We start from the raw sequence: 16,286 nt of genomic DNA on the forward strand, positions 1-16,286 counted from the left end.
TAGTTAGATAACCTAAGTGGGGAACAACCAGGAGATCACTGTGACATCGAGTAATCCAGTCTAAACAGTCATAAATCTTTTATTCAACTTCAGCCCTGATCATAACTATTTTTATTTTTTGTAATGTCAGATAAAAAATGAAATACTCCCACTTTTCTGAAAATAGTTTTTAAATCTGACATTACAAAAAATCCATCAAAATCTGTGTTGTTGCTAATCATTGACACATGCCTAGCCTGTAATACCCCCCCCCCCCCCCCAGAAAAATTTACTTTGCATTTGATATATTGAAAATATTTTACTTTGTGTTTTTTTTAACAATAATTTGTTATGCCATCACACAAACTGGCATTTAAAGGGTAACATTTAAAAAATGCCTGCACCAGAATGCAGGAAATTAAGTCTTTGTAACAAAATAATTCCTGGTGGGGGACCCCCACTTAGAAAGTGGCCTGACTGGGGCTATATTTCACACTATATTTCCCAGCCTGAATTATTTCCCCAGTCCGGCCCTGCTTATGTGAGTTGTCAATGGACAACAACATGCTGTGTGAGTGTGAGTGTGTGTGTGAGTGTGAGTGTGAGTGTGTGTGAGAGTGTGAGAGAGAGAGAGAGAGAGAGAGAATTAAGTACATTTGCTGAAATACAGTTCTTAATTTTCTCACTTGCTATGTGAGAATGTTAGTTATTATGTTCTCAATGCCCCTTGCATTGTATGAGTTGTGTGGAAGAGTTTGCTAGTTCTAGTGCTACCCCTTTGTACATTGTGGCTGTATCTGACAAAAGTTAACAATAAATAATGGTATTAGGAATACATTTGCCTCCTGCGTGAACTGTGCATAGCTGAATAGACTGTATTTTAACGTCGGTCATATGGTGGTACTTGGAGCCAGCTACGTTCTCAGGTGGTACTTGGTGTAAAAAGTTTGAGAACCACTGCTCTAATTCATTCACAATTGGTGGTCTATGTGTGCTATGCTTAGTTCATCTACAATGTCAGACCAAAACAGGTTTAACATGAATATACATTAGTGAATAGACCAAAACCAGTTCTACATGAATATACATTAGTGAATAGACCAAAACCGGTTCAACATGAATAAACATTCAAGTCAAGTCAAGTCAAGTCAAGTCAAGTCAAGTCAAGTCAAGAGTTTTATTTGTCACAGCATACAAGTATACAGTGAAATGCGGGGGGGGTCTTGCCCACAACGATTGTGCATAATACAATAATAATATAATAAGAATCCAATATAATGACATTGTGCAATAATACAAGTAATCAAAGTAGGGCATATCGGTATATGTACATGCGTTTTTACAGAGCATGGTAAGACATGCTAGGTCCTGTGATAGTGCAATACACCATAAGTGTGAGCGTGTGCAGCATGAGTGTGTGTGTGCTCATGTTAACACTTTGAGTGCCACGCCAGGTTTTCCTTTTTACCCCCTTGATGCCACGGTCCACTTCAATGTTAACGTTAATATCGCCTAATCTATGTTTTAAATTATGGCTATGTGTCTAATCTGCCCGTCGCTTATCAAAGAATACTTTTCCAGTCTGTGCTGTCAAGGCAGATTGGTTTTTTATCGCTTCATTTCCGTTTCAGAGCATTTTGAAAAGCACCCGTTTTGAGGTAAAAAACCTTCCATTCTGGGGCATTCTATGATAATCGTCTTTTACTAGAATATTCCAGAAAGTTGATATTTGTCGGCCTATTTATGAATCGTTTTCAAATAAACGCTAGATGATCAATATTATACATACACGCACGCCCATTCGAGGCGCGCACGGATAATCGGCGTGTTCATTTCCTCATGGATTTTTTCAGTAAAACCGAAAGAGCCCATTTCACAAAACAGCCTATATCTTCATCAAAATTAGTCTGATTATCCTAACACTGATAACATAGATTCCTTACCTGACATCAGATGGTATCCAACTGGTATATTCCAATTCCTGATCACCATTCGAAAAAATCGATAAGTGTATGGACCCAACGTGATACAGTAGTACACATGATTCCGCGGGGCTGAGAGGCTCCAGAATGAACTGTGGTAACCCCGGCTGGATCAGTGGACTGGAAAATGTGGAGTACCGGATTTTTTCCCCCATCCATTTTCATTGAGTCCATTCCAAAATCCCTTATGTCATCTGGGAGACGATAGGGGGCGCTTTTTTCCACATATGATCGCCGGCGGCGCTCGGGTATACTCGGGTAGGCTCGCGTGATGCAATATGATTTCAGATCGCTAAAAAAAAAAAAAAAAAAAAATCAGAGAAATCTCGTGTGTGGCAGTGAAAGTGTTAAAGTGGCTGCTAGTGTGTGAGCGTGTACAGTGTGTGTGTTGTGTGTGTGCTCATGTGTGGAGAGTTCAGTGTTCAAGGCTCTGATGGCCTGGGGGAAGAAGCTGAGCCGAAGTCTCTCTGTCCTAGTTGCAGGTGAACAGGCTGTTGTCGGGGTGGTGAGGGTCTTTCATTATACTGCAGGCTCTGGATTTGCATCTCTTGTTATATAGGACCGGCAGGGGTGGTAGTGCAATACCCGTAGTACGCTCGGCTGAGCGTACCACTCTCTGTAGGGCCTTCTTGTCCTGTGCCGTGCTGTTTCCATACCAGGCAGTGATGTTTCCAGTCAAGATGCTCTCTACAGCTCCGGAGTAGAAGGACTGGAGTATCTTCCCCGATACTCTGAACTTCCTTAACTGTCTCAGGTGGTAGAGGCACTGCTTGGCCTTTTTTACGACTGAGTGTGTGTTGTCCATGTCAGATCCTCTGAGATGTGGACCCCCAGGTACTTGAAGCTGCTCACCCTGTCCACGGTAGCTCCGTTTATCCTCAGTGGTGTGTGTGTCCCCTGCTGTTTTCTCCTAAAATCCACAATCAGCTCCTTGGTTTTACCAATGTTCAGGAGCAGGCTGTTGTCCGAGATCAGCCCCACCACCACTGTGTCGTCGGCAAACTTCACTATGGAGTTGGAGCTGAACTTGGCCACACAGTCATGTGTGTATAGTGAGTACAGCAGGGGGCTCAGAACACAGCCCTGGGGGGACCCGATGCTCAGGGTGATGGTGTTGGAGGTTTGACCCCCCACCCTGACCGCCTGGGGCCTTTCACTCAGAAAGTCCAGTATCCAGGCGCTCAGAGCGGAGCTCAGACCCAGCTCAATCAGCTTGTCCACCAGTCTGGTGGGGACTATGGTGTTGAACGCTGAGCTGTAGTCAATGAACAACAGTCTCACATAGCCCCCCTTCTGGCGGTCTAGGTGAGAGAGGGTGCTGTGCAGTACTTGGGAGACCGCATCATCAGTGGACCGGTTTTGGCCTGTATGCAAATTGCATAGGGTCCATATCACTGGGGAGGGAGGCACAAATGTGAGTGCCACCGGTCTGTAGTCATTGAGACCTGTTGGGGAGGATTTCTTTGGTACCGGGATAATAGTAGACACCTTGAAGCAGGCAGGTACCACGGATTCCGCCAGGGATAGATTAAATATGGTGGTGAACACAGGGGCTAGCTGGTTAGCACAGGACTTAAGTATGCGTCCTGTTATCCCATCTGGGCCAGCAGCCTTCCTGGTGTTCACCCGCATAAATGCTCTTCTCACACAGTGTTCCGTCAATGAGAGAGCGTCCCCGCCCCCCCACGGATTCCCCCCCCCCCCTCCACGACAGCCGGCGCGTCGGTGACGTCACTAGCCGGTGAGCTAGCGTCGCCACTGTCTGCACCAAACCGTGCGTAGAAGGAGTTGAGTTTGTCCGCGAGAGGCGCCGTCGCTCCCCATTGAGGGGGCGCTGACTTTGTAGTCAGTTATCGTCCGCAGTCCCCGCCATAAGCCTTGTGTCATTCTGTGCCATTTGTGCCTCCATCTTGTCAGCATACGTCCTCTTAGCAAGTTTAACAGCCTTGCGCAGAGTATAGACTGTTGCCTTGTACTCCTCCATATTTCCTGTCTCTCTGCCCAGGTTGTAAGCAGTGGTGCGAGTTTTCAGAGCTGCTCTGATAGTACTGTCCACCCACGGTTTCTGGTTCGGGAACACCCTCGCCTTTTTTGTGGGGACGATACTATCAGCTAAGGTTGCTATAAAGCTAACAACAGTATCTGCGAACTCGCTGACGTCACTGGCGCTTCCCTGGAACATTCCCCAGTCTACGTTTTATTACTTTTTTTTTTCATTTTTTTTTTTTCACTACCTAACTTTATGAAAGTGGCTTCTCAGCTCTGGTCCAGCTGAAGACAAAGCGGAGGAACAGATTGGACATTGAGCATGACCTCAGAGTTGCTTTGTCTACCATCACCCCAGACTTTGAGACTCTTGTCAGGAGCAAACAACATCCCCAGTTATCCCATTAGTTCCCTGGGATGTTAAGCTAAGAAGTCTGCTAAGAAGGATATATTATTTATTATTATTTTATTTCATTGTGTTTTTAGCCCTTAGTTGCACTTTTGTTGCAACTCCAGTTATCCCATTAGTTCCCCCAAACGTAGGTCTGTTATGTTAAGCTAAGAAGTCTGCTAAGAAGCATAATTATTTATTATTATTATTTAATTTCATTGGGTTTTTAGCCCTAGTTGCACTTTTGTTGCAACCCCAGTTATCCCATTAGTTCCCCCAAACTTAGGTCTGTTATGTTAAGCTAAGAAATCTGCTAAGAAGCATATATTATTTATTATTATTTTATTTCATTGGGTTTTTAGCAATAGTTGCACTTTTTTGTGTTTATTTCATGTTTTGAAAGATTGCGTATTACTGCAAATATTATTTTTTTTACATAAATCATAGTGGTTAAAAATTTTGGGTCACGACTTAATGACTAAGGAAAATGTTGGGTCCCGAGGCTAGACCAGTTGAGAACCACTGCTCTAGAGCGCCCTGAAGCGTGGCCTCTGATTGGTCGGACCATCTCTTTACCTCACGTGTCACGACGGCGTCACGTGATCTCTGCCTGTAAGCCGGAAATAAGAAAATTTAGTCATGATTAGGGATGGGTATCGTTAGGATTTTATTAGGGATGTCCCGATCCGATCACGTGATCGGCGTCGATCACGTGCTTTTCAGAGGATCGGGGATCGGGAAAAAATAATAATAAAAATCGGCAGTCAAAAAAAAGAGAAATTTTATTCAACAAACATGACCATGTCCACGTCTTAAACTCATACGGAGGCCTTAGTTTTGGTTTTAAATTACATATAATATATCATCATTAATGTATTTATTGTCACACAGAGCAGAATAATTGTCCACAACAAACACATTCCCCTTTAATTTACACCGTTGCAACAAACACATTCCCTTTAATTTAGACCGGCTACACGCTACACGCTCCACATCACAACAACAGTACCACACGTCGCTCCCGAAACACTGTTAATATCCACTGACTTGAGCAGCTAGACTTAATGTCAGAGGTTTGGAACTAAGCATTTTAAAATAGAAAGTCAAGCCAGTTGCAATGTTTGCAAGGACAGGCTGGAGGCGAAGTTTTCAGACTAACTTTTCACCTGGAGGATAACGTGACTGAGGATTATCGTCGGCGTTTCAGACCAGAATGGACCATTACGTAAGTCGAACACTGAATGTATACTAATGTGCAAACATATATTGAAACTTTTAATATTTCTCATATGAAGCAGAAGCACATTTCTCAGGGTGAATGTAATAACAAAAGCCTCCGCGCTCGCGCCCCGGACTATAGGCAACAGATGGGCTTGTCTCGCTCTGCCAGTTTCTGACAAAAATGTGTCAAAATTGATTACTAATGTGAAAGATCGGATCGGAAACGATCGGATCGATAGATATTTAAAATCACATGATCGGGATCGGATCGGAAGCAAAAAAAGGCGATCGGGACATCCCTAGATTTTATCGATACTACTACTCTTATCGATACTGCTTAACGGTTCGGTACTTTATCGATACTCTTATCGGTTCTTTTAGATTACTATTATTTAAAAAATAATGTATACATTTATTATTTGAACAGCTTAAGGCTATATCTGTACTTGATGTTTATTTGTTGTGTTGCATATTTGAAATACACTTCAATCAAATCAAATCAAAACCCCCCTCTTAAAAACAAAAACCTGTGTTTAACCTAGCCATCTATAAAACATCATGCTAAAACTGTGTAACAAATGTCCTACTCCCCTAAAGAAAGAAATACATAGCAAACATGAGTCACTCAGTTATCCAATAGTGCTGCTGCTTTTTATTTTGTTAAAATCTTTTAGTTAAGACTAAAAGACTACAATATGACTACAACGATTTCATGATGGCTTCCTGTCCTCTTAAACCGGTTTTCCGGTTTAACGTTAAATTTTCAGCAACAGATTGCTGCTAATTAAACACTTCATGGAAACGGAGTAACGTTAACGTTATGTCGAGTTCATACGTGTAGTGTAGTATGAACTCGACATAACGTTAACATTACTCTGTGTCCACTGTTACTGCCACCGTTGCGTCGCAGATGGATGGTACACTCTGTTAGCTCCGTAGCTAATCCGCTCCTAGACTACCGATAGCAGTACCGATAACGTCGGAGCTTATCAATACTCCGGTTTTTTCTAATTTAGTACCGGTTCCCGTTTAGAACCGGGTTTCGGGGGGCATCCCTAGTCATGATCGGACGTGCTTGTAGCCCCCGCTAATGGCGGAGCCGGTACAGCCTTGTAGCCGGCTCTGAACGGGGTGTAGCAATGATCCAGCTTGTTTCCTCCCCTGGTGGAGCAGGCGATGTGCTGAAAAAAGGATGGCATCACTTTCTTCAGATTCGCCTGGTTGAAATCGCCGGCTACGATCATGGCTGCGTCCGGGTGCTTGATCTGGTGGATGTTTAGATGCCCCTGTAGCTCCGCCAGGGCCCTGGCGGTGTTCGCTTGGGGGGGGATGTACACCGCCGTCATGATAATGGCGGTGAATTCTCAGGGGAGATGAAACGGGCGACATTGAATGGCCAGATGTTCCAGGTCCGGGGAGCATGAACTGGAGAGTATCTTTATCTCCTTTGGGCTAGTCCAGCCATTGTTCGTAAGGAGACAAGACACCCCCGGCAACGCTCTTACCGGAGGCTTCTGTACGGAGTCCGAAGGAGAGACGCTGTGATCCGGAGTTGCTGGTTTCAGCTATAGTGCCCCCCGGTTCTAAACGGGAACCGGTACTATATTAGAAAAGACCGGAGTATTGATAAGCGCAGACGTTATCGGTACTGCTATTGATACTCTCTAGAAATTATTATGAGTTTTTTTTTGAGGAATTTAAACGTTGCGAACGATCTCTCCTCTCCGTCTCTGCACGAGAAGCGAGCCGCAACGAGCCATTATTACTCACACAACTTTTTCTGCCATTGCTATGTCTACTATACATTTGTTTCTTGTTCGAATGCATTTATTTCTATAGACCAGTGGTGCCCAACCAGTCGGCCGTGATCGACCAGTAGATCAATGACATGCAATATAATTGATGCGAGCAATGTTAGCTGCTAACTAGTAATACATAGGCTAAGCTAACTAGCGTTAGCCGCTAACCCTGGAAAACGCTCAAAGCGGACTCCACGACACCAGTTCCATTCGTGAGAAAAGGGGGTGGGTTATATTGACAAGGCTTGACAACAGAGGTTCAAATATAACTCCATATTTATTGGTTATTTGTTTATTTATATCAGCATCCAGCTTCCACCACCGTGTGTTAAAACTCTTCCTGTGTTGACGTTAGAGCGTGACATCATCGCTACGGCAAGCTTACACGCTCAAAACGCAAACTGTAAACAGAACCCGGAGCGCACCAAGACACACAGCCTCTACTAATAACATGGAGTATTGAACAGTTTTTAACAGCTGGGTATTGGGTGGGACATTCTGATTTAAGAACTTTCTAAATAAAATAGAAAGTCCCAAAATAGTTAATTTATCTGACTGCTTGTATTAATTGATAAAAAAGTAGCCATGTGCAGTAATATAGTTATATAAAAGAATAATAATAAAGCAATGTCGATTCTGTTCTTAATAATTTAAAAAAAATTCTGAGCCACAGACACACCAGTATTCAGACTGAGCCAGACACACCAGTATTCAGACTGAGCCAGACACACCAGTATTCAGACTGAGCCAGACACACCAGTATTCAGACTGAGCAAGACACACCAGTATTCAGACTGAGCCAGACACACCAGTATTCAGGCTGAGCCAGACACACCAGTATTCAGACTGAGCCAGACACACCAGTAGTCAGACTGAGCCAGACACAGCACACCAGTACAGTCAGACTGAGACACACCAGTACAGTCCGACTGAGCCACAGACACATCCCAGTGTAGTACAGTGAGACTGAGACCACCACAGACACACCAGTAAGTATGCAACAGTACAACATTGCATTTTCAATTATATATTTTTTAATGCATATTGCCAAAGCAGGGATATTTTTGTTGTTGTAGAAAACACTTCTCTTTCCGTCTCAACATTCGTATACGGGATCCGTAATAAAATCAAAATCAAATCAACATTACCAAGGCTCAGAATTCCCCATCTATAATTCTGCAATAAAACATCGGAGAGGGTTCTACATGGGATATATATGGGCTATATGGGATGGGTATTTGAATATTATGGCTGTCTTAAATACTTCGAAGCTTCGTTCGATGGGCATGGGATTCGAATATGAAAAAAAAAATTATATATATATGATTTTCTTTTATTTGCAAAATCAACTCTGCCTCTTTGTTAATTACAACAAGCAATGCTGTTTGTTATGAGGTCGGACTCTGCACTGATTCCTGATTAGTGAATAGACCAAAACCGGTTCAAAACCGTTCAACATGAATACACAAGACCAAAACAGGTTCAACATGAATAGGCAAAATCCTAACAATTCATGGCCGACGTGTTATGGCGCGACCCCGGTCAGTCGCCTTTGGTTTAGCTCCGCGACGATTGTGCACATTTTTAGCTATTATGTTTGTTTTTTCGACTCACATAGCCCCCCTTCCGACGGTCAAGGTGGGAGAGAGTGCTGTGCAGTACCTGGGAGACCGCGTCATCAGTGGACCTGTTTGTCCTGTATGCAAATTGCATAGGGTCCATATCACTGGGGAGAGAGGCACAAATGTGGTCCTTGACCAGCCTCTCGAAACATTTCATGACCACAGAGGTGAGTGCCACCGGTCTGTAATCATTTGGACATGTTGGGGAGGGTTTCTTCGGTACAGGGATGATGGTAGACATCTTGAAGCAGGCAGGGACTACTGACTCCGCCAGGGATTGATTAAATATGGCGGTGAACACCGGGGCAAGCTGGTTTGCACAGGACTTAAGTATGCGTCCTGTTATACCATCTGGGCCTGCAGCCTTCCTGGTGTTCACCTGCATAAATGCTCTTCTCACACTGTGTTCCGACAACGAGAGAGCGCCCCCGCCCCCCCGCGGTTGCCCCCCCCCCTCCACAACAGCCGGTGCGCCAGTGACGTCACTAGCCAGAGGGCTAGCGGCGACACTGTCTACACCGAACCGAGCGTAGAAGGAGTTGAGTTTGTCCGCTAGAGAGGCGTCGTCGCTCCCCATTGAGGGGGCGCTGACTTTGTAGTCAGTTATTGTCTTCAGTCCCCTCCACAAGCCTCTTGTGTCGTTTTGTGCCATTTGTGTCTCCAGTTTCTCAGCATATGTCCTCTTAGCAAGTTTAACAGCCTTGCGCAGAGTGTAGACTGAAGCCTTGTACTCTTCCATATTTCCTGACTCTCTGCCCAGGTTGTAAGCCGTGGTGCGTGAGTTTAGGGCTGTTCTTATAGTGCTGTCCACCCAAGGTTTCTGGTTTGGGAAAACCCGCGCCTTCTTTGTGAGGACAATGCCGTCTACCACTGTTGCTATGTAACAAACAACGGTATCAGCGTACTCGCTGACGTCACTGGCGCTTCCTTTAAACATGTCCCAGTCTGTATCCGCGAACGCGTCACAGAGATCGGTCTCTGATTCGTCAGACCACTTTTTTGTCTCACGTGACACGACGACGTCACGCGATCTTTGTTTGTATGCTGGAATTAAAAAAATGGAGTCGTGATCGCTCGCGCTTGTAGAGCCCATCAGTGGCGGAGCCGCTACAGCCTTGTAGGCAGCTCTGAACGGGGTGTAGCAGTGGTCGAGTGTGTTCCCCCCTCTTGTGGAGCAGGCGATGTGCTGAAAAAAGGTCGGCATCACTTTTTTCAGGTTTGCCTGATTGAAGTCACCAGTCACTATCGTCGCGGCTTCTGGGTGCTTGATCTGCTGTTTGTTGATGTAGTCGTGTAATTCCCCCAGCGCTTTGCCAGTATTTGCCTGTGGGTGAATATACACGACGGATAAAATGACCGCGGTAAACTCACGGGGTAGGTGATACGGGCGACACAGGATCTGGAGATGTTCCATATCTGGGGAGCATGAACTTGAGAGGACATGTACTTCCTTGGGATTAACCCAGAGATTGTTCGTGAGGATGCAGACCCCACCTCCGATGCTCTTCCCAGAGGCTGCTGTGCGATCTGCTCTCAGGACGGTGAAATTGTCCGATGGAGAGACGCTGTTGTCCGGCGTCGCTGGCTTGAGCCATGTCTCAGTGAAACACATGACGTTAACGTCTCATCTCCCGTTGGAATCGGACCCTCGCTCTAAAGTCGTCCATCCTTCCCTCCAACGAACGTGCATTCGCCAGAAAGATGGATGGAATTGCTGGACGGTAAGCAGATCTTTTTAATCTAAGTCTGATACCGCCTCGTCTACCTCTATGCTTCTTTCTGCCGTTTCCTTTGTTGTCGTTCTCCCGCTTGATTTCTGTTAGCCATTCTGGGCATAAAGTGTCTACCAACTCCTCTTTGAGTCCGGAGTTTAGGTCCATAAGTGTCTGGCGGTCGTATGACATACCCGCCAGTGATGTTTTAATAAAAGAGCGAGGGTCCGATTCCAACGGGAGATGAGACGTTAACGTCATGTGTTTCACTGAGACATGGCTCAAGCCAGCGACGCCGGACAACAGCGTCTCTCCATCGGACAATTTCACCGTCCTGAGAGCAGATCGCACGGCAGCCTCTGGGAAGAGCATCGGAGGTGGGGTCTGCATCCTCACGAACAATCTCTGGGTTAATCCCAAGGAAGTACATGTCCTCTCAAGTTCATGCTCCCCAGATATGGAACATCTCCAGATCCTGTGTCGCCCGTATCACCTACCCCGTGAGTTTACCGCGGTCATTTTATCCGTCGTGTATATTCACCCACAGGCAAATACTGGCAAAGCGCTGGGGGAATTACACGACTACATCAACAAACAGCAGATCAAGCACCCAGAAGCCGCGACGATAGTGACTGGTGACTTCAATCAGGCAAACCTGAAAAAAGTGATGCCGACCTTTTTTCAGCACATCGCCTGCTCCACAAGAGGGGGGAACACACTCGACCACTGCTACACCCCGTTCAGAGCTGCCTACAAGGCTGTAGCGGCTCCGCCACTGATGGGCTCTACAAGCGCGAGCGATCACTGCTCCATTTTTTTAATTCCAGCATACAAACAAAGATCGCGTGACGTCGTCGTGTCACGTGAGACAAAAAAGTGGTCTGACGAATCAGAGACCGATCTCTGTGACGCGTTCGCGGATACAGACTGGGACATGTTTAAAGGAAGCGCCAGTGACGTCAGCGAGTACGCTGATACCGTTGTTTGTTACATAGCAACAGTGGTAGACGGCATTGTCCTCACAAAGAAGGCGCGGGTTTTCCCAAACCAGAAACCTTGGGTGGACAGCACTATAAGAACAGCCCTAAACTCACGCACCACGGCTTACAACCTGGGCAGAGAGTCAGGAAATATGGAAGAGTACAAGGCTTCAGTCTACACTCTGCGCAAGGCTGTTAAACTTGCTAAGAGGACATATGCTGAGAAACTGGAGACACAAATGGCACAAAACGACACAAGAGGCTTGTGGAGGGGACTGAAGACAATAACTGACTACAAAGTCAACGCCCCCTCAATGGGGAGCGACGACGCCTCTCTAGCGGACAAACTCAACTCCTTCTACGCTCGGTTCGGTGTAGACAGTGTCGCCGCTAGCCCTCTGGCTAGTGACGTCACTGGCGCACCGGCTGTTGTGGAGGGGGGGGGGCAACCGCGGGGGGGCGGGGGCGCTCTCTCGTTGTCGGAACACAGTGTGAGAAGAGCATTTATGCAGGTGAACACCAGGAAGGCTGCAGGCCCAGATGGTATAACAGGACGCATACTTAAGTCCTGTGCAAACCAGCTTGCCCCGGTGTTCACCGCCATATTTAATCAATCCCTGGCGGAGTCAGTAGTCCCTGCCTGCTTCAAGATGTCTACCATCATCCCTGTACCGAAGAAACCCTCCCCAACATGTCCAAATGATTACAGACCGGTGGCACTCACCTCTGTGGTCATGAAATGTTTCGAGAGGCTGGTCAAGGACCACATTTGTGCCTCTCTCCCCAGTGATATGGACCCTATGCAATTTGCATACAGGACAAACAGGTCCACTGATGACGCGGTCTCCCAGGTACTGCACAGCACTCTCTCCCACCTTGACCGTCAGAAGGGGGGCTATGTGAGACTGTTGTTCATTGACTACAGCTCAGCGTTCAACACCATAGTCCCCACCAGACTGGTGGACAAGCTGATCGAGCTAGGCCTGAGCTCCGCCCTGAGCGCCTGGGTACTGGACTTTCTGAGTGAAAGACCCCAGGCGGTCAGGGTGGGGGGTCAGACCTCCAACACCATTACCCTGAGCATCGGGTCCCCCCAGGGCTGTGTTCTAAGCCCCCTGCTGTACTCACTCTACACACACGACTGTGCGGCCAAGTTCAGCTCCAACTCCATTGTGAAGTTCGCCGACGACACGGTGGTGGTGGGGCTGATCTCGGACAACGACGAGAAGGCCTACCGAGAGGAGGTCGAGGTACTGGAACGTTGGTGCCAGGACAACAGCCTGCTCCTGAACATTGGTAAAACCAAGGAGCTGATCGTGGATTATAGGAGAGGACAGCAGGAGACACACACACCACTGACGATTAACGGGGCTACCGTGGACAGGGTGAGCAGCTTCAAGTACCTGGGGGTCCACATCTCAGAGGACCTGACATGGTCAACACACATAAACACAGTAGTAAAGAAAGCGAAGCAGCGCCTCTACCACCTGAGACAGTTAAGGAAGTTCAGAGTATCGGGGAAGATACTCCAGTCCTTCTACTCAGGAGCTGTAGAGAGCATCTTGACCGGAAACATCACTGCCTGGTATGGGAACAGCACGGCACAGGACAAGAAGGCCCTACAGAGTGTGGTGCGCTCAGCCGAGCGTACCACGGGTATTGCGCTACCTCCCCTGCAGGCTCTATACAACAAGAGGTGCAAATCCAGAGCCTGCAGGATAATGAAAGACCCCCACCACCCCAATAACAGCCTGTTCCAGCTGCTGAGGTCAGGCAGACGCCTGCGAACTCCAGCTACTAGGACGGAGAGGCTTAGGCTAAGCTTCTTCCCCCAGGCCATCAGAGCCTTGAACAATGAACATTGAGAGACACAGAAACTGAACTATCCACACACAAGCACATACACGACACGCACGCTGAGCACGCTCACACACTAGCAGCCACTTTAACACTCATGCCGCACACACGCACACTTATGGCCAGAGGAAAGGCCACTTAAAGTAGTATAGCATCAGGAACAGTGTATTGCACTACTAAAGCTACCTAGCATGTCCTATATGCTCTGTAAATACTAATGTACAGATACCGAGATGGCACACCATGTACCTGTTTATTGCACTGTTTTATTGGATTCTATTAATATGTTGTACCACTGTATTTTATTGGATTCTATTATATGTTGTACCACTGTATTGCACATCGTCGCGGGCAAGACCAGCCGCATTTCATTGTATACCTGTATGCCGTGACAATTAAAACTCTTGACTTGACTTGACTTCACATGTCTTGGATGTGGACACAATGCAGCAGCAACAGAAGGGCCCTGCTGCTCAGACTGAGCCACAGAGACATCAGTACAGTCAGACTGAGCCACAGAGACATCAGTACAGTCAGACTGAGCCACAGACACAGCAGTACAGTCAGACTGAGCCACAGACACAGCAGTACAGTCAGACTGAGCTACAGAGACACACCAGTACAGTCAGACTGAGCCAGAGACACAGCAGTACAGTGACTGAGCCACAGACACCAGTACAGTCAGACTGAGCCAGACACACCAGTATTCAGACTGAGCCAGACACACCAGTATTCAGACTGAGCCAGACACACCAGTATTCAGACTGAGCCAGACACACCAGTATTCAGACTGAGCAAGACACACCAGTATTCAGACTGAGCCAGACACACCAGTATTCAGACTGAGCCAGACACACCAGTATTCAGACTGAGCCAGACACACCAGTAGTCAGACTGAGCCAGACACAGCACACCAGTACAGTCAGACTGAGACACACCAGTACAGTCCGACTGAGCCACAGACACATCCCAGTGTAGTACAGTGAGACTGAGACCACCACAGACACACCATTAAGTATGCAACAGTACAACATTGCATTTTCAATTATATATTTTTTAATGCATATTGCCAAAGCAGGGATATTTTTGTTGTTGTAGAAAACACTTCTCTTTCCGTCTCAACATTCGTATACGGGATCCGTAATAAAATCAAAATCAAATCAACATTACCAAGGCTCAGAATTCCCCATCTATAATTCTGCAATAAAACATCGGAGAGGGTTCTACATGGGATATATATGGGCTATATGGGATGGGTATTTGAATATTATGGCTGTCTTAAATACTTCGAAGCTTCGTTCGATGGGCATGGGATTCGAATATGAAAAAAAAATTATATATATTTGCAAAATCAACTCTGCCTCTTTGTTAATTACAACAAGCAATGCTGTTTGTTATTTAAGATGAGGTCGGACTCGGCACTGACAGATTTGTGTTCATTGTGCTGCTTTTATAAAGCCTCAAATGACGGCTTACAATATTTCAGGGAAGCAAAGTAGGGATGCCCCGATCGATCGGCCACCGATCGTTATCGGCCGATAATCAGTATAAATACCGGTATGCGATCGGTGATAATGCTTTATTTTCGCCGACCGTCAAAACCGATCGAAAAACATGATCCAATTCTTAGCGGAGATCTCACAGTCACTGCTGACTTCTCTCTCAGACACACAGAGCTAAGCAGCATATGGCGCCTCCTCCTCCCCAGCCCCTCCCGCACTCATGTAAACAAGAGCTTCGCAGTCTGCTATAGTCTGGTGCATGATGCGACTTGAGCTAACGTTGGCTACCAGTACCTACCGAGCTAACGTTACTGTTTAAACTAAATGACCCAGTGACTACATGAGGCATTGTCTAACGTTATCTAGCTGGCTAGCTACTGATAGCTGCTGATTAGGGGTGGGACGATACATCGATCCAGATCGATATATCGATCTATTATTGTTGTGAAGGATCAGATTAAACCGAATATGTATATTTATTTATATATATATATTTAATTGTATTTGTATATCGTTTGATATCCCCTGTATATTCCTTGTACAATATGCATTGAATATCCCCGTTTCTACTAAACAGCCCATAATAGTTTCATTCTACCATTGGACGAGAACCTGGCGCCAGGTTGCCATACCCCTAGGTTCAAGTTCAATCGTGCCGCCTAACATGTCGAGGCAACCCCCCGGTTCCGCGCAGTAATATGCCGGGCGAAATACGTGTGGTACTATTTGTTCATAGCGCATATATATATGACGCTCGTAAAGTAGAACTTCCTTTTAGTCCAGTTCTTTACCCTCCAACAGAGTGACAGACGCAAAAGCCTCCCCACGAAGCACGTGCGGTGTAGTAGGGCCTACTTGGCCCAGAATAGGCATTGAGATATCGTGTAGATTAATAGTTGAATGGTCATAGTTTGGCACCATACCGTCGAGTTGGACGTATTCTATTAAGCTAATAATAGTCTATTTATGTATGGTGCATCGCTCGGTTCGAGTTCTACAGTTATCAGTACCCCCATCGTTCCTGACGTTATCTGGACGCTTATCCAGGCTGGTCAGACCCCTAGTGGTGATTGCATCCGAGGAGCTCCGGGTCAAGAGCGACTGGACCTGTATATTGGATTACTCTACCCGACGACGGCGAGCCTTCCACGGCTCTTGGATTATGCTTTATGTGCTTTGATTATTCCATGGATAAAGGCCAACACTGTCGAGTGTTGGAATTACCCCCCGGAGAGGACTACAGGTGAGGCGGCGC

At 46.4% G+C, this 16,286-nt stretch overlaps 1 protein-coding gene across 2 annotated transcripts in view; it reads right to left on the minus strand.

Moving 5' to 3' along the window:
- fam113 (family with sequence similarity 113) overlaps positions 1–16,286 on the minus strand; it is a 51,411-nt gene that overhangs the window by 887 nt on the left and 34,238 nt on the right. The gene's annotated exons all lie outside the window — the stretch shown is intronic.

This window comes from Notolepis coatsorum, assembly GCF_963971535.1.
Source record: "Notolepis coatsorum genome assembly, chromosome: 17".
Classification (NCBI taxonomy): Eukaryota; Metazoa; Chordata; class Actinopteri; order Aulopiformes; family Paralepididae; genus Notolepis; species Notolepis coatsorum.